Source organism: Vidua chalybeata, chromosome 4, assembly GCF_026979565.1.
Source record: "Vidua chalybeata isolate OUT-0048 chromosome 4, bVidCha1 merged haplotype, whole genome shotgun sequence".
Classification (NCBI taxonomy): domain Eukaryota; kingdom Metazoa; phylum Chordata; class Aves; order Passeriformes; family Viduidae; genus Vidua; species Vidua chalybeata.
In genome coordinates this window covers 40,350,921-40,377,900 of record NC_071533.1, presented here as the reverse complement: position 1 = coordinate 40,377,900, position 26,980 = coordinate 40,350,921, and the positions used below count along the sequence as shown (strand labels likewise).

General features: G+C 35.3%; 1 protein-coding gene across 1 annotated transcript in view; it reads left to right on the top strand.

Annotated features, from left to right (window-relative positions):
* TENM3 (teneurin transmembrane protein 3) overlaps positions 1-26,980 on the top strand; it is a 666,217-nt gene that overhangs the window by 58,758 nt on the left and 580,479 nt on the right. Inside the window, exon 3 of the mRNA XM_053940099.1 lies at positions 8,444-8,601. The gene's annotated coding sequence lies outside the window, so the exon portion shown is untranslated. The remainder of the gene's footprint in view (positions 1-8,443; positions 8,602-26,980) is intronic.

Here is a 26,980-nt window from a genome sequence, read left to right as displayed (position 1 = left end):
AGTTTGGTGGGTTGGTTTTTTTTTTTTTTTCCTTTTTGCTATCTGTAAAAGCTCTAAGGGTATTTCCCTACCCTGACTTGCTTTTCTTCACCAAGAAAAGCAACTTTAATGAGGCCTTTACTTTCCTCCCCTTAAAGTATTCAGTCAGCCAGCCCAAGAGAGAAAGTGCTAATTTGCTACTTTTCTCTAGTTTACTGTTGCTTAGTCAAAGCTCCAACAGCTGGTGTCTTGATTCAGAGGTGCTAAATAATAGCATAGGAAAGCTGCGGTAGCCCTGCTTAATCTTCCTGATTGTAAAGCCAGGGAATCTTTCAGGTTTAATATCTTTGGTAAGTTAAGCTATATTAAACTGCATGCTTAAATTTAAGGGGGTGAGATGTGTTTATGTTTGATGACATCATATTTGTTTTGAAGGTTTGCTTATCTGGAAAACAATCTAGGACAAGGTGGTCTTCTTGTCTGTGAGGGTCATTGAAGGTAGGCAGCAGTCATTTTTATTTTGTGTAGAACAGGAGAGGCTAGGCTAAAAATTGCAGTCCTATGCTATGCTATTAAGCCCCATATGTTGCAGCCCAAAAAAAGATGGTGTTGCAGAGAAATGTGCCAAGTTTATTGGGAAAAGAACAGATAGCTATAGAAGGAGAGAAAGAGCTACTCTTTTTTAAGTTTATAGTTGAGGCTGCAGCAACCCTATGATTGTAGACAGAAATGCTGAAACAGGAGCTTTTTGCTTTTTTTGTGGAGAACAGATAACAGGCAGATTTTTCTCAGAGTACCAAATGTGTTGTGGTCCCTCATATACTACATATGTGAAGTTGAGGGGATTTTGAGTCTGTCAGAAGAGGGGTCATAAGGGAGAAAACAAAGGAACTGTAATTAATTTCAGTTTCACCTGCACACACAGTAGACTATCAGCATGGTACATAATATTTCTCAATTTACCTGTCTGCTTCTCAGGAAAGAAATTATACCTATCATTTATTTTCCTATTATGATGTTTGGGGAGCATGCCAAGCATGCTTTAAAAAGATAAAAAAATTAAAGCTAGCAGTAAAGAGATAGCAGTAGAAAAGTAAGCATAACGATCATTCAGATTTCTGAAAAAATATGTCCTTTAACATAGCTTTTGTGTTCTGTAGCAGAAGAAGAAGGGTAGGTCAAGGCTACAGCTCAATCCAGATCCTTTTCTTTTAGCTGTAATTAATACTGTCCCGTAGGTAATCCCATGATCAGCTGGATTTCCATATATACCCTGAATTGCAAAGCTTGAGTGTATAACTTACTAGCAAGATAATTTTTATTACAATCCAACTTGTTGACATACGATGATGAAACTGGCCTCTGTTTTAAATAACTTTTCTAGAAAGGAATAAATACCCAGGCACTGATGTCTGGATCATTGCTTTCAGTCCTAGACTGCTGCAGTATACAGCATTTTGAACAGTCATCTGTTTTTCTTTTTTAAACTTGTATATCATCACTTATAAATCATTATTACCAAAATGCCCTTAAAATTCTTCCCACAATTTTGCCTGCACATTTACAGTGATACTGCCTTTAATTATAGGACACAGACTATTCCTTACAAATCAGTGCTATTTCAGGCACTCTTTGTAACCTTAAATAAATGTGTAACATCTATTCAGTACAGTATAAAGGACTTCTCCAGATGGTTTGATCATGACAGATAACCTTATTTATTGTTATGACAGTACAGGGCAAGCTGCACCTGTGGTCTCTTCCCTGGTCTGTCTTGCAGGCTTCTATTTCAAGCAACAAACCTTACCAACACTTTGGCAGGATTGAATATGGCAGCTGACCTAACTTCAGACTGAAGCCATGCTCTCAAATTCTTGCTCCAGTTTCACGTCAATCAATTCATCCTTTATACAACCTTTATAAGTGTTTTCTTCAGATAGACTATGCTGCGATTTCTTCTTTTACTTTACTGTTCTTAGTCTTGATACTAGGACACTGCACTCTTTTCTGATAGGGTGAACCTGGTGAGCCCAACTGTAAATTTTGATTTTGTCTCAGTGACACATTTCTGTAAGGTTCTGTGACAAAGATCAGAGTTACAAAGAGTATCTCCCTAAAAAGACATGTGTTATCCATTCCCGTCAGAAACACATCACAAGTACAGGGAAGGTTGATCACAATAGGTTCACTTGCCCAGGTCAGTGGAACATGCAGGTGGCTGAGCTGCAGGAGGTGGTGATAAGGCTATATAACATCAGGGAGGCTGAGAAGGAGTTAAATAGCTGTTTCCAAGTACAGTCTGCAGGGAACCCAAAGCCTGCAGCCAAACAGCTGAAAACTTCCCCCAACAGCACACACACCGTAGGAAGGGGGGCTAGTGATACATAAGAATGGAAGCTTGCAATGGCAAGGACCAGCAGGAGAAAGAGACTTCCTTGAAGCCTGAGGTGCCCTTACAGAACCCGTTCACTGCTCTGCAAACTGAAGAGGAAAGACCCATCACCTCAGGAGAGCTGCTGGGGCTGAGTAATGTAGTCCAACGTGCTCCCTGTGCAATAACCAGTGCAGCTAAGAAGAGGCCACAGGTTGTAAAGAGCAGGTGACTGTTCTGAGAGCTATGGAGGCACCCATTTGGCAACCTAAAGTTCTCTCTAGGGAGATGCGCTGCTCGCTCATGTCAGGGGTGGCACCGAGAGACTACAAAGCCGTGTACTGACTCTTGGCCGCTATCCGCTGCCGTTGTTTCACATGGGCACCAGTGATGCAGCCAAAGCAGGCTGAAGAGTATCAAGAAGGATTAGAGGCTGGGAAGCAGCAGTAAGGGACACTAGAACACAGGTTTTTCACCAGTCCTGCTAGTCAGAGGAAAGAGGTTTGAAAGGGATGGCTGACTCCAGTGAATTGACAAATGGTGACACAGCTAGGGCTTTATCCGTTACGCTCTGGGACTCACTTTGAGAAACGTGGTCTGCTGGGGGCTGATGGAGCTCGTCTATCAGAGGAGGACAACAGCATCTTCATTCATACATTTGACAAGATGATGAAGACTTGAATTGAAACTTTCCAGGGAAGGGGAATTTTAATCCATTCAACTCCTGCCAGTTTGATGCTAGTGCCAGCAATAGATGCCCAGAAGCCTGTGGAGGTATCACAGGCCAGCAGGAGAGCACATGAAGAGCAGCACGAAGGAATTCCAGCTGCTTCAGCCAGTAAGTCAGCTTCACTGGGGGCACAGTTTAGATGCCTCTATGGAAGACCAAGTAGCATGAGTAATAAATGAGGATTTAGACATGCATGCCTGTAGGGATATGATCTTACTGACATCACAGATATGTGGTGGGGTGGCTTCTGTGACTAGAATGTTGGAATGGAAGGATATAGGCTCTTTAGGAAGAACAGATATGGAAGGCCAGGAGGTGGTGGTGTTGCCCTCTCTGTCAATGACCAGCCGGAGTGCATGGAGTTCTGCGTGGGGGTGAATAAGTAGTCAGCCAAAAGCTTCCAGCTCAGGATAAAGTGAGTGCAGGGACAGGTAACATTATAGTGGGGGTCTGCTACAGGCCACCTGACCCCATGTATGAGGCCCTTTACAGACAGTTCTATGTTCAGGAGGCCTGGTTCTCATGGGGCACTTGAACTACCCCAGTATCTATTAACGGCACAGCATAAAAAAGCATTAGCAATCTAGGAGGTTTCTGGAAATACCTTCCAGATCATAATTTCAATCTGTAAATGGAAGAGGTGCCAACAAGGTGTCCCTGTCCATGGTTGGAGCTAGGCAGTTTTTCACACCCCTTCCCACCTAAACCCTTCTATGAGCATGGCAGCACAACTCAGTACCATCATGATGTTGCTTAAAACATATTATTCTCTCAAATTTAGGCAAGCTCAGGTACTTAATTTTTAACCTCAATTGTTTCTGCACAATCGTGTTTCATTCTCAGTATCACTCCTGCATCATTTTTCCAGTGCTGCCTTAATCCCTTCATTTCTGTGAGATTTTTGTTGACATGTTAGGACTTTTGTTGATCATAGAATTCCAACGAATGAAAAAAAAACATTAATCAAGCTGAAATCAGACAGCTGGGAATTTTGCAATTAGTAGTTTTTCTACGCTTGTCTTATTAACTCTTGGAATTTCTATATTATATTTTATCTGTGGTAATTTTTTTTCTTGAAAGGCTTTATCCAACAAGCTGTAATGATATCAACCAGCCCAGTTAAAAAACACCAAATATTTTTAAAATGTTGCGTCTCGTGTTCCCCAAAATTAATAAATATTTTTGTATTACAATGAAGACCATAATGTTCTGAACTTCTTCAATTTTTAAAAATGTAAGAATATAATTCAAAAAAATCAAAAATTTCCCAATCAATAACAAAGAAAAGAAACATTTTGATATAATTTTTCTATTTTCTGCTGTGGTCCTGTGAACTAACACAGAAATTGAGATAAGGAAAAGATAAGAAAAAGTTAAAAAATAAAATGTTAATTGTGTACTAAAATGAGGCAGCAAAATGCTGAAACCCAAGTTATCAAATACAGGTGTATCTTGTTTTAAAACAAACTCTTCTCTTATTCATTAGTCAGCAGTGGTTTTTGTCTTGACAGTAGAAAACATTGTGGTACTGCTGTCTGATTTATAACTTCCATTTGCAATTTGGGTGTTGCTGACTACAATGGAATAGTTTTCAAAGTGACTCCAATGCTGAATGATAAATGGATGGATTTCAGGAAGAGGTCTGGATCTGTAGACAGTGCTGGCCATGGAGAAATTCCTCTCTGCTTGTTTGCTACTTCTAATAGTTTTTGCTACCTCTTTTCAGTTAAATTTTAATTCATTTTTCTTTATACTTTTATATTTTCCAGTGACTTATTACACACTTCCATACAGTTCTTGTATAAATATTTTTCTGTTGTCACTACAGTTTCAACAGAAACTACTGAAGATAAGAAATGTTCCATGGGATTAAAACCTATATATTATATTTATTGGGTTATCTTCACCCCTTTTGTGACCACATTGATATTCAGCTTGAATTTCAGATTCTTATTCTTTTTCAAGACTAATCAGTTAAGCAAAGAATAAACTGTGGTCCTCCAGTTCCAGCCCTATAATCTGTTTCTAGATTGAAAGCTAAGTATGTGTGCTGTGTAGGCTTCTTGGCTCTGATTACACACTGAGGTTTATTTTTTATAGGAGTCTCAGAAATTTTTTTTAAAGTGTTAGTTTAACTGTAGGAAATAACACATCTCTGTTGATAAATTAATCAAAATATTTTCATTGTTCTGGTCTCTTTTTGAGGAAAGAAAAATAAAACTGTTAAAGCAGGATAAAATTATTATTTTTTTTCCCAAATATAAGTATTAACCATATGAGAGACAATAACTACAATTCAGTATAAATAGGAAAATATTAGTACTTTTTAGTGTTAATTTTGTGGTAGGGAGCAGGAAAGGCACTGATCAATAGGAATAAGGACCTCTGCACAGTACTGCCCATCAGAATTTGGCTAGTGTTGTAGAAACTGTGAAATCCCTGCCCACAGCTCCGGTAGCATCTAAATGTGCAGGTAAATGTTCAATGCTGCAATTAAATTTATTTACTAGACACCACTGAAAATCAAATTGTAGAATGCAGATTAAGTTAATACAAGTTCTCACCAACATGTCCAAGTCTGCGCTCAACACTCCCACTACAAGAAGTGTAAAGATGGAAGCTCTTTTAAGTTTGGTTGGGTATCTGGAAGTGCCTTTCCCTTTCTTTGTTAACCGCAGGGGAAATTTTGGACAAGGCATCAAACTTTCAAACCTCAATGAAGGGTTCAAAGTTGGCCAGGGGGGCGCCTGAAGTAATTTTAGAATTGTTCCTCTTTTTGTTTTTCTGTTCAATATAATTTAACTGCTATATAACATTCTCCACTGTGAGAAACATTTTCTAATTGCTACTTTTTGTTATTCTTTTCCTGTGAATTAATCCAGCTTTAAGTTACTTTCATGACAATACATGATACCATGTGGTTCTCAGCAAGTTTTGTGTCAAATATTTAGTACAACTGTGTTGACATTCTGCCAGGCTCTTGGTGAGAGCTGCTTGTAAGAAGTCTTGTAGTTGAATCTGATTCAATTTAAGGCAGGTCACAAATCTCAGTCACAGTTCAGTAGATCACCCAGATTTTATTGTCTGAGTTAGCCTCTTTTATGGCTGGCTTCCAAAACAACGTATTGGAGTATGAGCTCAGAAGAGGCAAACTTGGAAACATGAAGGACTGAGAAGGCACCATGCTGCTAACATGCAGTCTGTACTTTGCTAGTCCTCTGCTTCAGGTCTTGGCATTGTCCCTTATGAATAACAACAAATTAAACCATTATTAAAATTGATATAATTGTACAGAGGAACAAAAGTTCTCTGTCTCTTTTGGAGTTTAGTGCATCTATTATCTCTTCTGTCCTCTTAATCAACAGAAGCAGCTGACAAGAAATGCATTAAATGTCACTAGTAGGAAACCCCAGATAGCAAGACTCAGGACTTTACTTCAGAAAATACAAGTGACAAGCTCTGGATAAATTCCCTTTTCTTTTCATTTAAAACAACCTACCCATGGTGCCAGCCAGTATTAAACATGGCCTTTCCTGAAATGTGTTATCATGTGAAAAATAACTTAGACCTACAGAGAAGTAAATACCAGATCTTGTAGCACGCATAAATCCATTGCAGTAGCATATACTCTATTTCACAGAATGAAAGTTGAACTTTTAAGTAGCAAGTTTCAGTATTAACATTCTCAAGAGTGTATTGGTGTGTCCTACCAGCATATCTGATAACCTAAGCAGCCCAATGAAATCTAGCAGTAAATACAGTAATATTCCAAGTGAGTATTCTGGAGAGCGTTTCTGTGCCTATTCTCTAGAAAACAATTCTTGGTTGAAAAAATTTACAAGAAGTAATTGCTTTACAAATATTATAAAATTTCATTTGGTCATTAAATATTAAAAATACTTATTAATGGCATTAACTTTTCTGAAATGGCATTAAATTTTCTGAATGACATTAGCATAAATTATTGTCCACATTTTTCTGAATGTCTTTAAAGACTGATTGTTCCCTCACTATATTGCTAATTTCATCACTCACTCTTATTTAGGATAAAACAATTTAAATGACCTACCAGCAATAGCTACTGCTTTTTTGCTGTTAAATTCGGTGCTATTTTTCATTCCTTCTCAGGTATATTGATTAGATTGGAAATTTATTGTATGTGTTTCTCAAACAAGTGTTTCAGAAAAATATCTGTCTCTTAAATGTATTTACAGATAGTTTAGTAAAAGACCATGAAACATAATAGCAATGAACAAGGTCATAACACTTCTTCTACTATTCCTGGATGCATAGTAAATCTTATTGTCCTTTTGACATGCCTTCCCATTCTGCTCTTTTTCTCTGCAATAACCTTTATAATTATTATTCTTATTTCTTATATCATTTTAAGTATATATTAAATTGTGTCCTTCAAGAAACTAAAATATTTGCAACACTGAATTTTTATGGCCATTTTTATGACTGCATTTCCTTCTTTATTTTCATACTGGAGCTTGATTTTTTTTAGTTTTCTCATCCTTCCTAGACCAAGCTGAGTGCTGTTTTGATTTTTTTTTTTATTAATACATTATATATCTTATTTTAGCCATAGCCAAACAAGGTTTTTTCTTGTTCTCTGGAATGTAAACTTATTTTTTTCTAAGTTTTACCCATTTTCATGCCTGAATTATTAGCTGACATGTTTCTTTTCCAGACCAGCTTTTAATGTTTTCCTACCTTTAATTTATAAATTATATAATCAATTATTTACACTTTATTTCCCTAGAGAATCCTAGGCAGAATATTTGATTGTCCTCAATAAGTCATGCCAGGAGGAAAGATCTCTTGGGCAGCTGACACCAGTTAGCCCAGCTTGTTTGTAACCTCTCTTGAGCCCTGACATGTCTCAGGCCAGCCAAAGCTGCGTGTGTTGTATCAGTGGTGAATGACCCCGGTGCACTGTGCACGCCCCCTTGCCCCCTCTGCTGAGTTTGCCTTGGTTTGCCTCTTGCACGTGCAGTCAGAGACGGTCTGGGCTAGGAGAGGTAAATACAATCCAACTTCAGCTGTGTAACAGCCTTCCCTCAACATCAGCCTTGCATCAGTAATTCCACAAGGGTCTAATAATCACATTGGCATTCATACATCCTGGCTGAAATCTGAGTGGTGTGCACACAGCATTACAGAACTTGTCCAGTTTTTCCAGGCAGGCCTACAAATACAAGAATATTTCTGCCTTCTGAAAGGCACACAGTAGATTTATGCCCTTTGCTTTGTTACTAATCAAGTCCCATAGCTGTTCATTTTTAACTAAAGAACTAATTTTATAAGTAGATGGCACACTGTCTTCTAGACTCTAATTAAAACTTATTTTTGGTCCTTAGGTGTAATGACTACTCTTCTGAGATGAGCTCTTAATTAATGCACAGAGATCCTGAAAGTCCCACCTCTTGACAGTCATGATTGACATCCAAGGATACAAAAATTGCACTAATTGAGCTTTCCATTTATACACTTTTCTGCAGCCAGCTCATCAGAAAAGGTAGGAGAAGAGATGAGCATAAGAACAGTTATTTTTTAGCCATCCATATTCTCCTGAGGGTGGAGAGGGGGGGAAATCTTGCAGAACTACGGAGAATTTTTAACTATAGGCGTCAACTCTTCAGATTTCAGATGTAAGATTTGTTTTACTATGAAAATTATAGAGTTTTTGTTAATACATATACAGTTGAATAATGGGATACCTTAAAAGTCAGTGGGCAATGCTTTGCATCAAAAATAATGTTGCATAGCAATAAATACTTTCTGAACAGAGGTTGTATGGCATTAAACTAAGATATTTCAATGGGTGAATAGCAGCTTATCTGGAAACATTCTCTTAAGTTTGACCCACAATCGGTATCAGAGATTTTATAATATTTTATAATATTTTATAATAATAAAGCAATTATTTATTTCTAGATTCAATTTAGTATTTAAATAATAAACTTCTCTTAGAGATTAATTTACTGCATATTTTCTGGGGTCAGTTAAGATGAAGTCATTGAATAAAGTCCAGTATTCTCATTTGAGCTGAAGCCCACAAAAAGGTACTGAGAAGAACAGAGTAGATGACAAATAAAGAGTGCTGGAAGGTATCAGAGATATTTAGCAGAACAATTGCATTGCAAATGGTATATAGGAAGTACAAGAAGCAGCTAAGGGGGGGAAAAATGAAAGGAGGACAAACATATGCCTACAAAAAATTTTGTCTATGTTTTAAAAAGTAATCCAGGGTACAATAAGATGATATTCAATCTCAAAAAACTTTTCTGACACTGTTTTTTTTGTTTTGTTTTGTTTTGGTTGTTTTTTTTTTTTTGTGGTTTTGTTTTGCTTTGTTTTGTTTTGTTTTGTTTTTTGTACTGGATAACTTAGAGCACTTTAGCTTATTTATTCCTTATTTACAGCTTTAATTTCTGGTGACTTATAACAAGTGTAAGTGAAAATGAAGCTCATTAAATAGGTATCAGATTTTCATGAAAGAAATCTGTTCCATTTCAATGTTTATATTTTAGATTTACTTGGTATTTTTGTTTGTTTCTAGAAATGGGAAGCATTCAAGGTGTGGGGGAAAAAATTGATATATTTCAGAATCTTTTAGGATTCTAAAAAGGAACCAGCATTTTAATCAGGTGGGTTAAGCTTGAGGGCTAGAGGAATTAGACTTTCTTGGGGAATGTCCACACTGAAGAAGATTAAAGTATAAATGCTTACTTACATATGCTTAAAACTGGAATTGAAACAGATTTAGCTGTTTGTATCTAGATTAAGGGATCTATGGGGAAAAAATGTAAGCATGTGTACTGTAGGGTCCAGGCTCCTCTTAACTTTTGAGATGTTTTGCCCCTCAGCTGTACAATAAAGGCTATAGAGAAAGGGATTGAAAAGAAAACCAAAGGATTAAATACGGGAGGTCCTGGAGACAGAGCCATCCCATCAAAACAGTACAATAATTTTGTAATATCCCCTTTGTGCCCAAAAAGATTCTGAAAATGTGTATTTTCTGTGCAAGATTACAGAAGGAGGCAAACTGGGAGTATAGGTACAGAATGACTTGAGAGTCCAGGCCTTATTATTTCTTCTAATAAAAATATAGGGACAAAGTAAAACTTAAATTTAGAGTTAAGAGTACAGAGATGGAAATGGAGGCTAGGGGGGAAAAAAGTAGGAATTAAAAAGTAAATCATTAGAAAATTGTCTATTTTATATGCTCTTCATATCTAGAATAACTTCATACTATTACCAGATCTTCTATGAGAATGTTAATTTCATATTCTTTGTGAAATAGCTCTGTCCAAAGTAACCCACTGCAAATTTTTATATGTACCTATAATTTATAATGGTACTGTGAATTTCCATATTGCATGCATGAGGAAAAATATCTAGGCTTTATGTAAATTTTTCTTTTAATCGCTGGACATGCAATTTAACTTCATCAAATAGCCAAATTAGAGTCCGTACTATCTCCTCTCTAATTTGGCTGCTTTGATAAAGATGAATTGTTTAAAATATTTTGGTAGAAACAAAAGATGTTTTAACTTGTTAAGGAGAACAAAGATGCTTTCATAAAACATAATACAGCTACTAGCATGTCAAGGTCTAACTTCATTATCACGCCTTCAGAATTTGTGTATTGTATACTTAAGAAATGGTAAAAGCTCACTGTAAGTTTCACTAGACTGTATCTATGTAGAAATAGCTATTAAAAGGAAATGTATGCATACATTCAGAGTGCTGGCAGTGGTTTTAAACTGTAGTTAAAATGTATTTTGTGTTAATTCAAAATAACAGTTCTAGATGTAAGAGTAGCTTTAAAGATCATAGCAAATGTCAGATCAACTGAGGCCAATGTATGCCTCTTGCTTTTGGTAATCAATTAGACTTTAATGATAGGTATTTCATTTTGAATAGCTGCAACAATAAATTATTCTCAGGGCAACATGGTGGAGCCTAGTCTCCTTTGGCTTTTGGAACCAGTAAAATAACAGAACATCAGTCAAGTTAATAAAGTGTGGCCTTATTACACATTCTGCATCTGTACATAAACTGCCAGCATATGATCAAAGACTGCAGCTGTTTCAGTTATATCACAGTCACATCATAGACATTTTGTAGTTATAGCAGTGAGCGTTCCAGGGACAACCCAGTCACCTTGAAGACATACAGAGTTCAGTGGAACCTGATTAAATTGCACCTTGATATTATGTGAAACTGGTAGGACACCTCTTAGGTATGGTATATATAATTCCCATGCTAAAATTGTTTTGTATGCATGTTTTATGCATTGCCTATATGTCTTCTCAAGAAATCCAGGGTTTTGTTCATACAAATCTTCAGCGTTCCATGTTTACACACTTTAATTTTTAACTTGTAGTTGCCAAAACCAAAGGATTATTCTTAGCCAAATGGCTGTGTTGTATTGCACATGTGAAGGCATTAATAAAATATGAATTAGTAATTAAAATATTTTGAATGCAAGCTGGAATATTAAAGTGTGTTTTCACAGCTGTTGACACATTTTTCCATTTCATCTCATGGAACAGTGTTTTGCTTAAGTCAATGGGTTTTGTAATTGACTTTTTGCAAAAGAAGAATTTTACCTAGTCAATTTTTAGTTATAATCAGATGTGTTTTATCAGATTAGCTTTTCTATATTATACCAAGTTTCAGTCTGAGAAACACGAAGAGGGAGAGACCTTAGTAAGAAAGTGATTCAAAGAGTTATTTCTGAAAAATATGATTTTCGTATTACATAATGTTCCACACAGAGTAGCTAACTGCTGTATTGCAACAAAATTAAACTGGCAACTTCCTTGTCTGGAACTTGAAAGACACTGTAACATCAGCCGCATTGTTGCTTCAGTACCACATTAGAATTCACCAAAATAAAATAACTTTATCATTTAGATAGCTAAGCTCAACAACAAAATATAGGCAGCCACCTAATCGGAGACTTGAATCTTAATAGTTTTACAAAGTGTTGCGGGATTTAATTCCCAAAGCAAAATGAAAAAGAATAAGAAAGTGCCAAAGTTTACTCAAGCAATAGTTCCAATAAAAAATACAACCTCAAGTTATTAGCTATTCTTCCTAAACCTATTCACACTTTACAGGTAAAGACACATCTATGTAATTGTTCTGATAATTCTCAGTGCATGTACAAAGAAAATAAAGAAGAATGGTTTGCAAAACTAAAATAAGTTATGTGGGATAATAATCTATTATGGTAACAGTCAAATTGCTTGTCATGTCATGAAGGGTTATGCTTTAATTAAGCAATAAGGCGTGACAGGGTGTGAATTACAATGTAATAATTCTTGTCTAGTGTATTGTTAGGCAAGAGGCCAAAGGCCTAGTGCCACTGAATGCTGCAGAAATAAATTATTATGCTGTAATTTAAACAATTCAATATCATATTGCAATAACTGTAAACTATTACATTCTAAATTTAAAAATGCGTATTATAATTTTCCTATTGCTCCTAATTGCTCCTCCAGTAAACTACTTAGTTGCAAAGGCTATTACAGAAAAGAGGCATTTTCTCTTTAATATATTATGCTTAGATTTCTATTGCAAATCAACTTTGAACACAGTTGTTTCTGAGAGATTTGAAAGATGCCATTTTGATACCATTCCTTCCTAAAATAAGCAGAAACCAACCATACAGTTCCGAGGAACAAATGCTTCCTAACTTCTTACTTTGAATTGTAGTCTAGTTCTTTTCCATGAAAAGAAAGGGCTTTGTGAAATTACCCTTAACTGGGACCTTTGCATTTAGTGTAGGCTTTGTTATCAGCTTTACTTTTTGAAAACACATTTTTCACATTTGTTCTTCTTCCCATTCTTCCTTATTGACACTTTTTCAGAAGACATATCATTTATAGAGCCCTTCAAATTCATCTTTTGGACTAATGCTTTTTAAAAAGTTGTATTTTATTTTTTCCCCCATCTTCAAAAGCAAAGTCAAAAAGAAGATAAAAATGCAGAATTGTGAAAGATGTCCCATTATATTCCTCTGCTACAAAGTACAAAATCAAAGATACTGTAAATAGTTGGAAATGTTCAAAAAAGTGATGAATATTGATACTTTTCTGCTTTTTCATCAGTCATATAAGTAGAAAACCCCATGTAGTTAAAATTTACAATGCAAAATATTTCCCACCAAAATATTATGCTAAGAAAGCATACCTTATGGGCTGTGTTGTAAAGTTATTTCACAGTTTACATACCTGACTGGAAAAAGTTCAGCAGGTTCCATCCTTTAACTGGAAGAAGTTAGAAGCCTCATCCATTGATACATTTATTTGTTTGTAGATGAATGACATCAGTCATTTTAGTGGTATCAAAAAAATCCCAAAACTATTTCTTCACACTTGTTAGATTCAATAGAACTGAACTAAAATATAGGGGCTTTTCTCATTCTTTTACATTACTTTTGCAGCAGTAATGTAAACCAATACATCTTCCAGATGTCACAGGTCTGGTGTACAGTATTGCTCCACTCTAAATCTCTAAATCTCTGTGTGTTCTTCTTTCCTTTTTTTTTTTTCTTTTTTTTTTTTCAGTTGTGCTTTCCTGTTCAATCTCAGGCTGACTGATGCACTACTGAAAGCCAGATAGAGGAGAAATTTGCAAGTTGCAAGATTGACTCCTTAGCTGATTGAAGTTTGTTGTCCTTAAGTAAAATCAGAACTTGCCAGCTGACCTAGTCACATTGCAGCTAATATACTTCCTTTCAGTGTTGCAATGTTTGCTATGATAATACTTGTAAACTGTGTTTAATGCTCCTTTTTTTTTTTTTTTTTTGCCACTTCTTCACTGTAGAGTAGATGTATCGGTAATAATAGACCTCATGTAAGAACAGGGTGGGTGTTTCTGTTAGTAACGTGAACAAAGACAATTTTTTTTCCATAACACTTGAATTACAAGCAAATTTACCTTCAAAGGATTCTTTGTACCCTGAGAAAATCTGTCACTATGACACAGTTCACAGAAGGAAACAATTGGTTTAATTTTCTCAACAGTTGAGTAGCTTCCTATTCTTCCTAAGTACAATTCATCAAAAAATAAAGTATGTTTCACTTCTGATATGCTTTACCCCAGACAGTCAAGACATTTGCTTTTGTTTTCATAGTTATTAGGCCATTTCTACTTGTTAGCTTTCAGCAAACAGTTTGCTTTAATCTTAGACTGCAATCTCGATAAGGATTCACAGCAATTGTTCATCACTAAAATAATTTTAAAGCTTGTAAGTCCTATCAACTGATGTTTTGACTAACCTTCTCCATTTTTTAGTACACAAATCTGTATAAATGCTGCATAATTTTAGAAGAAAAATCAAGCAGCAACAAAAATGTTCGGGGCAAAGAATAATAAACTGCCATTTCAAGCTTCTATTTTCAAAATAGTAATGCTTCCGAGATGTGATTAGCAATGACATATTATATGACAAAAGAAGAAAAAGGATTTAGAAATGGAAACTAAAAATAGTTGTGTAGAAATTTAATAACCTGGCAGATTTTATTCCATCTGTTAGGAAGAGTTTGAAAGCCATTTCCTGCTGCCATTCACACCACAGAGGCTTCAGAGTTCAGAGATGGAACCAAATACCTGATGTGAAAATCTGCTAATATGATTCATATCCAAAGATTCATATCAATATCTTTGCATAGAATATTTTGGTTTATTTATAAAAAGAAAACTTGGATCTAAAGGTTTAGGATTATTATTTATCTGTCTTATTGTCAATGCCACACCTTGAGGCAGAAAAAGTACCAAAAACATTTATTCTTTTCAAATGATGAAAATTGTTGAAACTAATCTATGTGAGTGGACAATTCAAGAAACCATGTTTCGCAGATAGATGGCCCAGGATTCAAATTTCATGAACTTACTTTCAGGGTGAAAGTACTGTACAGAAAGAAAGTACAGTGTGGTATTGACCTGTCCTTTATTGTCATTCAGAACTGATAAGCAAATTGAGGGAAGAGAACATCAGTGAGATTAGTGGACAGAAGGTATAAAGGAGAGCATGTGTAGTGTAAACCTGTAGCTGGTGAACTGGCATTGCAGGAAGTATGGGCATGCAGTTTTCTGAGATGGTTTAGCTGAGCCCACATCTATCTGTATACAGCTGGATAGATGCTATAATTGGTTATTTCTAGGTGCTACTTCTCAGGTGTTTGACGGATATAAGAAAACATATATTACTTTTTACTTCAATAACAGAAAATCTGTAAGACTCATGGTAGTGTTCGTCTAAGTGACAGTATCCAACTAGAGGAGTGAGAACATAGGCTAGTAGCGTATATGGGTGAGTGGCACAAGCTGCTGTCAGCTCTATAAATTCATCTTACACAGAAAGGGGTCTTTTGCATTTAGTCATTCAGGAAAAGAATCAAGGGAAGACTGAAACATCATTGGCAGCTGGAATTTGGTTTTGGGTTTTTTTTCCCTAAGGTGGCCAGAAGAAACATAGATAAGTGTGTTTATATTTGAAAAAAAGCAATCCACCTTCCTGTTAGAAAGAACTTTCATGAAAAATTAAAACCTTATGTAATGCACTTTCCACCCATTTACACATTCTCATGCTCTTTGCAAGTTTTAAAATGCTCTGGCCCAAGATTGTTTTATTTCACCTGAAATACTAGTTAGAAATGAAAATTCATTTTAATCCTAATAAAAGGGAGTACTGACGGCTCTGCCTAACAGTGACTTTTTTTTTTTTATGTTTGTCTTTTAGAAAATTTCATTCCTAATTTGTAGGAACCTCTGCAGGTATATGATGAAAGCAGAATGAATATTTATTCTGATTCTTCAAGATGTGCACTTGCTCATCTATTTTCAGAACTGGGCTAAAGCAGGGATTTAAGGGTATAAATCCTGGTGCTAGATTATTGACCCACAAAGTTATCTGCTCTGTCAGATAACTCATTTCCTGCCCAGTCTCTGCAAAACAAATGTGATCATTACAAATACATGTTAATTGAAATAACACCTGTGTTAATGGTGATCTCAAACCTAAGAATCTCTCATTGTAAAGACTCACACTAGCATCATTTATCAAGCCTAAGATTAGCCTGATGGAGTAATTAGAAGTCTGTAATGATAGATTACCTTGCTAAAGCCAAACTCACAATGGGTTAATATATTTTTTATTGCAATAATTTTCTTTTGTCCCAGTAAATAGACCTTGGATATAATAAGACCAGCTCAAGCAAATAGATTTGTTGATGTGTAAAAATGTGCTTGGTGTATGTTACCTGGGCTTCTTGATAACCAGCTGTAAGCAGAAAGACCAGAAGAGTTACTAGCAACATGCTCCAGCCAGCTGAGCTAGTCTCAGTTGCTGATCCATGTGTCATTCAGGCTTTAAGTATAAATAATCTGGACTGCAGTCTCATAAAGGACATTCTTAAAATTAGCTTGAAGATACAGTTTTCATGTAGAACATCAACAAAATGGTTTCCTTAGATAAATCAGGCATATATGAAGTTTTAATTAATTAATGCTAATTTGTATGAGGAAAACTTAAACTTTTCCTTTGTACAACGCTTATTCTAAGCATTCCTCTCCTTGCCCTATGACTCAGCATTAACATTTGGAGAGGTATACCTTGTTATACAATATTTACTTGTCACTTAATTTTGGCATAAAAAAATCAATCCCATATGTGACACTCTTGCATATATGTCCACATTCTAGCAATGATTCCTAGAAAGAAATAACATTCAGAATTTGAATAACTGGAATTCATTAAAAAAGTAATAATGGAGTAAAATAAATAATTTACTATTTCTAATGATGTGAAAATCAAAAAAAAATTATCTTGAGCATTGATTGCATTAATATTATTTATTTAAACCTTCTACTTCCTTTGAATGGTGTGTTAGAAGATTGATCGGCTCAGACCAGATTTTAGCCTCTCCATTTATAAAGCAAGGATTTTTGAGATCTATAACTGTGTGCTGCACACCCCAAGGTGGCTTGAACAGCCAATAGGAGTAATAGGGGTGATTAAACCTTGTCACAGGGGGTTAGATGCGGTGCTTTCTTCCTACATGACAGGCTGTGACAGTCAAACAGCACTGAAGCAGAACAAACGACAGTGGCAGTTTGCTGTGAGCAGTGCTACTGTCACAACTCCCACTAGAAAGCTAAACGCTAGATATTCAGCTCAGGGAAGTTTCAAATAGACCATGCAAATTCTGGTTTCAAAAATTTCCCTGCAAATCAGTAGTGACATGCATTAACTGCAGACTGATTGTGTTACTGCGTGAGTGATTGTCCACTGTCGGACGCTGGCCGTGATCATCGTTTATGAGTGACACCGCTGATCCATTTACATCTGTGCTTAGCTGTTCCTGTTATGGGAAATCTCCCTTCATTTGAGAGAGCTGCTGTGCTAATGCAATTAGAATGAAGGTTATCATCACTCTTTAATGATTGCATGTGTTTGTCACTCTGAGTAACTCTGTACAGGAAGCAACAAACACCGTGCACCTGACTGAGCCCAGCATAAAATCATATTTTCAAATATAAAAGCTTTCATTCCTAAGTAAAAGGGGCTGACTTTAAGACAACTACAGAAGAATAACTTTGAATTTTTAAGATTCCTTATATGGTAAAAGTTAACCAAGAAAATGCACCCCAAAGTTCAGTCTTTTCAAGTGTCGCATTCCAGGCTTTGCAACAAAACAGGAGAGGGAAATTTTGTAAGAGAAGGAAGCTAAATGTCTTAGTAGGCTGCATAAGACAGAGGCATACTATGAATATTTTGTTTCTCAGTTTAAACTGAATTAAGATTGCATTCCAAACCCAGAAGAGTAGTACTGTATGCCCACATATATATGTATTTAACTATCTAAAGATGGGTAGAAAGGGGTTGGGAAAAGTTCAAAAGAACCTCTACAAAATCCTTAGCAAGATAATATAGGTAAGAATATTTCCATTATTTCAAGATACATCTTTTCTGCATCTAGAAGTGTTATGCTTAGATTTCTAACTGCTCTCAGAGAAACTTAAGTAATTTTGAACAAATTCTGGTTTAAAAATTTCAAGTTAACTGTTTGTTGCTTTTAGCAATAAGATTAGATGATATTGTCTCACTTTAATTGAAGGTTACAGCTGTATAGTTGATGTTGGACTGAAAATGTCCCTTCTAAAAGGAATAAACCCCTCCTTTTGTCTTTATTTATTTAAAATTCATCTAAAATTTTGCCATTTCTGTTTATAAAATGTTTTAGTCTTTAAATATTATTTTTACTAAACTTTTCTAAAAGGCGGTTATCAATTATTTTTTCAACATTTATTTTTCAGCATACTATTTCATTTATTTCATGTAGCTGTAGATATTAAACAAGTAAAGCTTTACATGTGTTTTTTCAAGTTCTCATAAATTCATGTCCTGACTGCCAAACCTAGCGTCTTTTTTCAATTCTAAAATCAGTTAAGAAAAATCCTGTCTTATTATGGCAAGAATTCCAAAGATTATCTTCGATCAGGTCATGTGCACCCATCTTCAGTGAGCTACCCTTGCACTGCCAGACTTGCAACTCCTGAGCTCTACTTCTCTGCTATACCTAAAGCAGTAACAGCTGAGATAACGTTTCCTGGTTGAAATACTGATATGGCACTCCACTCTTTCATTCCAGGCCATCTCTTTCACTCTGTTCTTTCTCTGGCAAACTACATAGGATTTTTCACGGAAGAGATCCATTCTGAAACACAAGTTCAGCTCCTCTGACATACCTGTCCTTTCCTTAGTCCTTTTATGCCCTTGTTCCTGATAGGATTTGAGACGTGCTGGGAGGGAAGGATTTGTAGGCAAAAATGCCTGAGAAACTGTATAGGGAGCATTATTTCCATCTGGTGAACATTGTGTGGTTCGCCAGAGAAAAACTCATATCCATCTGTCTTTTCTGGGTGCATAAGAGATTGCTCTCTAATAAATATTATCAGTGTTCTGGACAGCAGCAGGAGTGGTTATGAGATGAAGCAGGACTTTGACCATGCAGTAATAAATAAGTAGTTTCCTTTTGGAACACCTTTTCAGCTGCTGGTGTCTTTTTTTCCTCACTTCTCTTCCCAGATTTTTGCAGATCCTCAGAGGACTGGCTGGGGGAGTGTCATAATACAGTTAAAATGTGCCACTGAGCTAGGACTTCAGCCTTGTAAATCAGGACAGGAGCTTAAAAGAGAGAAGGATGGTAATACCTGCCTGAAAAGCTGCACTCAAATTAAAAAAAAACATTAGTGCCAACCTCAACAACATTAATTTGTTTGCTTTATAATTTCAGCCCATGAAATTTTATAACAAATATTTCTTATTAGGATTTGAGAGTCATCCTGAAAAAACAGACATAAACATTCAGTTAAGAAGCCTCTTCTGTTCAAATACCAATCCAGAGTATTTTCATAGAGAAGTATAATTTCTTTAAAAAGATGCAATTTTTAAGCAAAAAAAGCTAGAGGAGGTGATTCCAATATCAATATGAAATGGTTTTTAATTGGTGAAATTACATTAATAAAATTGACAGCAGCTGAGAGTAATCAGAAAGCAACTCAGCGGTTTGTTAAAAATAAGTCATTAAAGTAATGATTTAGTTGCTCTGTCTTGCTTACCCACCAGATAAGCAGTTAATACAAAACATTCCATTTTACTGTTATGAAAGAAAAAATGTGGTTTTTTAAAAGAGCTGTAAATTAGGTTGTGCTGGAAGCATCCATTTTCTTGCCTCCATCACTGCCAACTCCCACTGTTTTCTTTGATAAATGATTTGCAGACTACTATTATTATTTATGTGTTTTACAATTACTACGAATGACACCTCCCCTTCCTCAGCCCTAAGCCACAAATCTGAAATGAATAAATGCTGTTTATTGTGACAGTCTGCCTTTTGTCTGTGGAACAATGACAAACTACACCACTGACAGCCAGTTGCCGTTTTTAACTACTGCTCTCAAGCTCAGTCTTTGAGTGTTCTTCAGAACATGACAACAGTCAGTGTGGAATAAAATGAGTGAGATTGCATTGTGTTTGTTTAGCATGCCGTGACACCATTGTCCAATACATTGAGTAAACAGGAAGAATAAATTACATAACCACAATAGCTTTTAGTTCTCTGTATTTCATTGGGATTTGTACAACTGCGATCATATAAAAATTAATATATTGTCGCTTTTTAGCATCAATCATTTTGATATTCATATAGAGAATTGCCTTCTCACTGGAATTAAGTGAGGGAGGAGAAATAAAGGAAGCGCTTTTAATTATTTGTGAAATCTAAGAACATTTCTATTTTCTGTCTGAGCTCTTCAACAGATCTAAAGGGAGCGTAGAACGACTTTATCTGTATGAATTTTATAAATGTCTTCTGACCTGAAGCTAGTCAGTTTTTAAGTGTTAGAATGACCTATATAATATCTAATTCTGCCTGGCAGAGCAGAGTTAGTAGGTAAATCAGTTCTTACATTTTGACTAGACTTTCGCTTTTATCTAATTGCAAACTTGCAAATATGTCAGAGTATTTATTTAATGTAATTTTCTTTCAGAGTTTGAACATTAATCTAGTATTTCTTCTTGAAACCAGATGTTATCCTTTTGTTAATGCTCCTCCTCCCTTTACACACACCTGGTGCATGTGTGTGCATGTATATGCATACACAAGCATACAACAATGCTAGTTTATAATCCTTTCTCTCTGTATTTATGTATGTGTGCATAAATGAGTACTGCATTGATGTTTTACTTGCCTGTCTAAATATCACAGCATCACAAAGCATCTTCTGACATTTGTATTACTTTATTAGAATCTTGTGCTATTAGTAATGGAATAGAGATGTCTAGTGATTAACTTAAATTTTTGTTCAGTGTAAAATGCTGTGTCCAGTATCTGACCAAAAAGGACTCTCTTCCTGCATTGCATACAGTAGTCTGACCAATATAGGTTTTTTTACAATTCCTCAGTTTACATGTGATGTTCAATTTTTTTTTCTCCAAGCAAAATAATGGAGAGAATGTGAGCAAATTCCAAGCCTGCATTGGTGCTGCCAGTTTGTAGAAAATGTATTTCTAATTGAAAAGACATAATCTGCAGTCTTGCTTGGAATTTACCATCATTTTATCCATCAAAAACTGCAGTTAATTTCTTATTGCATCTCCAGTAAAAAAAAAATTGCCTTCTCCTCTTCAACTATCTGTACTCCTTTCTTATTGTCTTTTTAAAAGTCTGTGATTTCCCTTTGAAGTCTCCTTTTAGTTTTTAGACTTCCTATCTTGCTCCTTGCAGGAGCACCTAGATTTGTTCTCACTGTAGTTTTCTAGCTAATATTTAGTGGGAATTATTATTTTCATTTTTAAATACAATTAAAAGCCACTAAGTAGGGAGCAGGGTAGCTTCACAGTGCACTGATGCACTGATGCACCTTGCAACAGTCATTCCTCCAGGATTGCAATTGCTGTACTTATACCCAAGAAAACCCTTCAACAAAATCCTTGAAGTAATGTAGGGTATTTTACGTCTTTGTATACTGCTTAGTAGATAATATAAATCCATACTCTGACCATCTATGAGACCAGTAAAGACAAATAATATTTTTGGTTATTTGAAAGAACTGTTTTTTGCAGACCTTTTGAGGGTTAAATATAGTAAAGTACATTAAAAATAGTGTGCCAATATAAGCATCAAAATGCTCATCTAACTAGGTAGTGTGTGTTTTCCGTGGACAGGAAGACAGAGGTGCAGTTGGCTTTTCTTACCAAAGGCTTAATTCACACTGAACCCAAAAGAAAAATTCTTCTAATTGCAGCCTTTTTAGCTTAACAGGTTTTTATGGTGTTGGACAGCAGGAAATTCATGAGTGAATCATGTAGCATAGCAGTATATAAAATCAAGAACAGACATATATATTGAGGAAAGAAAGCAATTTGGACATTCTCATCTAGGTATTCTAATCCAATAGAGAACACTTCATCCTCTTGCATTGCTTCCTGGCTGCTGAACATATTCCCATTTGAATAAACAATGTTGGCTCATTCATGGCGCTGAAGTATCCTTCCTAAAGACATAAAGTGTGGTTTAACTATTTCAGATAATATCTAGGTTATAGCCATTATCTAGCTATGATAAGCTACTTGCCATCCATCAGTAGAGCTATACAAACATTAATGAGTTCCTTTTGAATCTGGAGAGTACTTAAGCTTTCATGATAGTTATTCACAGCTGTATATTGATTTGGGTTTTTTTCACTTTCACTATGTATTTTACTGAGATGATTTAACAAAGTCACCTTATTAGTAATTTCCTGTTTATTATAATTGTAAGTTTTTGATAGTTTAAAATAACATTTTTACACAAGGACAATGGATTTTCTCTCATAACCTTAATGCAAAGCATGTAGCACTGCTTCTGATATTTAAGATGAAAATCTAACAAACACATGCTCAAATTAAATTGGTGCTTACTGTCATTTGAATGTATGCACTTAGAGAGATAGATAAGTACTAATAAAAATGTCAGTAAAATATATGCAAAAGGTGCTTTACTAGTTTAACATAGAGAGGAGGCTTCATACTTCTTGGAAACTTCTGTTATCAATTACAAAAACTCCAGAGTAGAAATAATTTGACATGTAATATGACTGCCCGAAGTTAAGCTTTCATCAGGAGTGTAACAGTGAATTTTCATTTTCCCAGTTTAGTTTCTTAATGTGATTTTAAATGTTATTATTTACATGGATATGAAGACTTACATGAACATAAGAATTTACTTGAGTTATAGTGATCTGATTAACTTTGCTATTTCTCAAACCGGTAGTGAAATTGCCTTTTCACATAAATGGAACAGCTTTAAACTAACTTGAAACAAGCTGCAATAGAGATGCTACTATTGAACAGATATCTTTCTCATAATTGTGAAACTTTGTTCAGGGTTGATGCAGTCACTAGCAGAATAACAATCAATGGGATCTTTTTTCAGAAGCAGAAAGGCTGAGATCCCTTCATTTAGCGTGCTGTGCCTCTTCCCCATTACTCTTGCCCAATCATTGTAGCTGCAAAAGCCAGAGCTGTGTATATTCAGCTTCTCTTTTCCCCTCTCTCGTTGCATTCATTGCAGAATTGGACACCATGGGATCAGTGAATGTCTCCTATTTCAAGCGACAATACATAAATTTAAAAATAGGAATATACAGCCATTTTGACAATCTGGATTTGGTATTCTAATCTAATAGAAAAGCTTTCATGCACTAACATTGCCTCTTGGCAGCCTCAACAAATCTTCATCTCTGAGAATAGTACCATGCCAATCATATGACTGTGCTATTCACACTTCAATTTGGATATATAAAGCAGGTTTGCAGTTATAAAGGTATTTCTCTTCCTTGGGCCATGTGGCCACTAGCAATATAAGCCAGAAGCAGTAACAAGGAAGCTGTAAAATGACCAAAAAAGTGGACATTAGTTCAGACCCATGGTGGTAATGGATCAGTAATCATATCATTTTCCTCAACTACTCCTTTGAAGCACCCAGACAGGTAGATTATATTTTTTTTTTCCTGCTGCCATGAGCGTTCTCTGAGTGCTGCTCTATGTCTCACATTCATAGATTTTACTGGAACTTTGGCATGCAAATCAACATTGAACATCAGCAGAAAAATGCAGATATAGAATTTGACTTGCAACTACCAGACAGTCTAACTTTCCTGCAAAGTTGCGTTAGGTATCACATCATGAGCTTGCAAAAAATTGTGGAAACACTTTCAGAACTAAATGTGACTTTAAGTAATGCAGTCACCAAAATTACATAAATAGAAATATCTCTGAGGCTGTTGCCAGTGTCACTTTAATTCCTGATCTTAATCTCTAACGAAGTTACTACATCAAGTATGAGCTAAGAGAGCAAAGCAAACCTCAGACAAGCTGCCATGTGACTGAAAAGCAAAATGAAACAAAATCTTGGAAGCTTTATAAAGTTTGCCAGAGATTTCTTTTTACCAGTTAGTTTTCTATAGAGAACATCAGAAACCATTGTGAAAAGCATCCATAGTTCTGGTTAAAATATTGTCTATATTGATAACATATTGAGCATAAGCAATTTGCATTTACTTCAACTGTAATAGGGTGTTAAAGTGAGTTGGTTTCCAAAAGGATATCTTTCAGCTAAATACCTGCATTCTATTGATGTCAGCAGAAATTACTCAATGTTCAAACATTTGCAAATTATTCTTCTGTTGTCAAGTCAATGTTTCCTTCGCTACTAAGGAAAATTGCAGAATCTATGTCTATATGTGGTTATTAGAACACCAGAAAATTCTATTTAAAGAAATGTAATAGAAAAGTGAAAGGTCTTAATAAAGACAGTCTTTCTTTGATTAGTTTTCTATCAGCATGAGAGTTGACAAAATATTTAAAACTTGTTTTTAAATTCCAGTACTGTCTTCAGAATGCTAGGGTGTTCTCCAAGCACTGGAGCAGTGAAGATCTCCCAATGCAAAGAGATTTACTGATAAAAAATAAGAGATAAAAATATCTGAACTAAAATATATGCCATTTTTTGTAGAATATATAATAAAATCCCTATTTACATGTAGTCTTGATTATGAAGTTTCAGCATGCATCCCTCAGACTTTTCAAAGGATTTTAAAAATCTATTTGGAGTAATTATATAAATATGCAAGGAAATCTCTTAGTTTCCTCATGTTATCTGGCAGAAGCTTACTGCAAATAACAAAAGAAAGGAATGTCTAGAAGGGTGCTAACAATTGGTTTTCTCCAGAATATGCATTGCACCTGGTGCTGCTAAAAACCTAGAAGTGGAGAGCAGTTTACCTAGGAGGAAGTATTAGCCAGTGGTGAAAGTTTATATGGATTATTGAAGACTAAGGAGAATTATGAAGAACACCATAAGAACCTGACTCATCAAATGAAAATAAATTCAACAATGGCTGATGAAATTCATCCTCCCTAAGAGGGAAACAGCACACAGTGAAGTGAGTGAATTACAGTATCTTTTATGTACTGAGGGACACTGAATTAGATATAGCCTCTCAGGACAAAGGCATCACTGTGGACAGCTCAGTGAAGAAATCTGTTTAAAATGTATCAGAGGTCAAAAAACTGAATAATATTTGGGCTGTGTCGGGAATATTATGAAAAATATTATAATGTTGCACAAATTGATGCCCATCCTTACCTTGACTGTTAAAGTGCATTTTGGTCAACTCTTCTGTGAAAATTGTATGAAGAGAAAAAAGGAAGGTTACTCAAGGGCACCTATAGTTTCCTCCTGCTTAGAAAGAAGAAAAGTGAAAAGAAATATGAAATTCTGAATAGTAATCAAAGTCTCAACTAGATGTTTCCCTTTTGCAATCTTAATAAAGAAGCATGTTCTTTTATGAAATGTATTATTGTCTTTAGCACTTAGCACCTTATATTACTTTCAATTTGTGATTTGTGGAAGTGTTTATTTAAATACTATGAATAGTTTTTTTTGTCTTTGTAACAAATGTTTTTTTAAGAACAGGAAGGTAGAGGAGATAACTGTTGAGGCTACTTCCTTAGACTTCTATCTGTCTGTTTTGCAGGAATACTTTTCAGATTGTGATGGCAGAGTGGCAATTCAGAATGCACTAAGAACAATCCAGTAGCCAAATGCTCCTGTAGAGCACTTGCATAAATATATTTTCAAATATATTTAAATATCTTTAGCTGACTACAGTGATCAGAGCTGTTTTAGGCAGTGTGCACACTTCTCACTTGTGTGTGTTGTAGATGTTAAATGGCTAGGAATATAGGTTAGTTATTGTCATGGTTGTTGGAAAAGAATAAAGTTATCAAATGGTTTAAATATTATTTGAAAGAAGGACATTATAGTGGAAGATTCTGTCACAATTATCTGCAGATTAAACATCAGAACAAAAAGGAGTAAAATGAAGAAAAGGCTCAGGAGCCTTCTTTCGACCTTCCTTGCTTTCTTTTATTTTCATTTTTCCTATTTTTTTCTCCCTCAGTGTTTCTCTTACCTATTTTCTTGAGTTAGAAATGTCATTTTTCCAAGGATGAAGACTTCTTGATAAAGTCTGATTTTTGCATTGTCAATTTATTACTTCTACAGTATGTAGAATAATATGTCCTCTTTTTTAAATTTTCCTTGTCCTTTGTTCCTGGAAGAATTAATGGAGTTCCTTCTAGTCTTCATCTTCATCCTGGGAAAAATACTACAACACAGGCACAGAGCAATATTTTAAAATAATAAAATCTAAGTAATGCCTTATATTTACATTTAAAATTTCTAACAAACATATTCTTTAATCACATGCAAATGCAAATAAGAAGGATCATCAAGGGTAGATAGATCTGAGGTCCATGTATCTTTAAACTATAAAATGAAAACATTTGTCCACACTACTTCCTTAAAATATCATTATGAGCTGAGTGAGCTAAATTTTTCTGAACTTCAAAAAAGTGTTGAAGGGGGAAGAAATGAAGCTCCATGCTGAAATCTTGGTAGAAAACAGTCATTCATAAGTTTCTGGGCATAAAAAGTATGAGAAAAATGTTGGAGAACTGAAGTGTGCTCTCACTTGCCTGGCAAGATTTTGTCTGATATATAATGAATTTAGTTAGTGTCATGGGTTGATCATTAGACAGTTTTTGATTGCTACATTTGCAGTAGTTCTTAAATATCCTGAAGTACAAGTAGTACAACAAATCCATTGAGAGCCTAAGACTAAATGATTGCAGTCTCATTTCCAATGTCTTTTATGGCTATTGTATAAAAATTGGTCAAGAAATATTAGATTAGTTACATAACTGATGTTTCAATACGTCTCTTTTTCCATTGTATACTGCCATAAGGTAATAAATTAATATAAGGGGG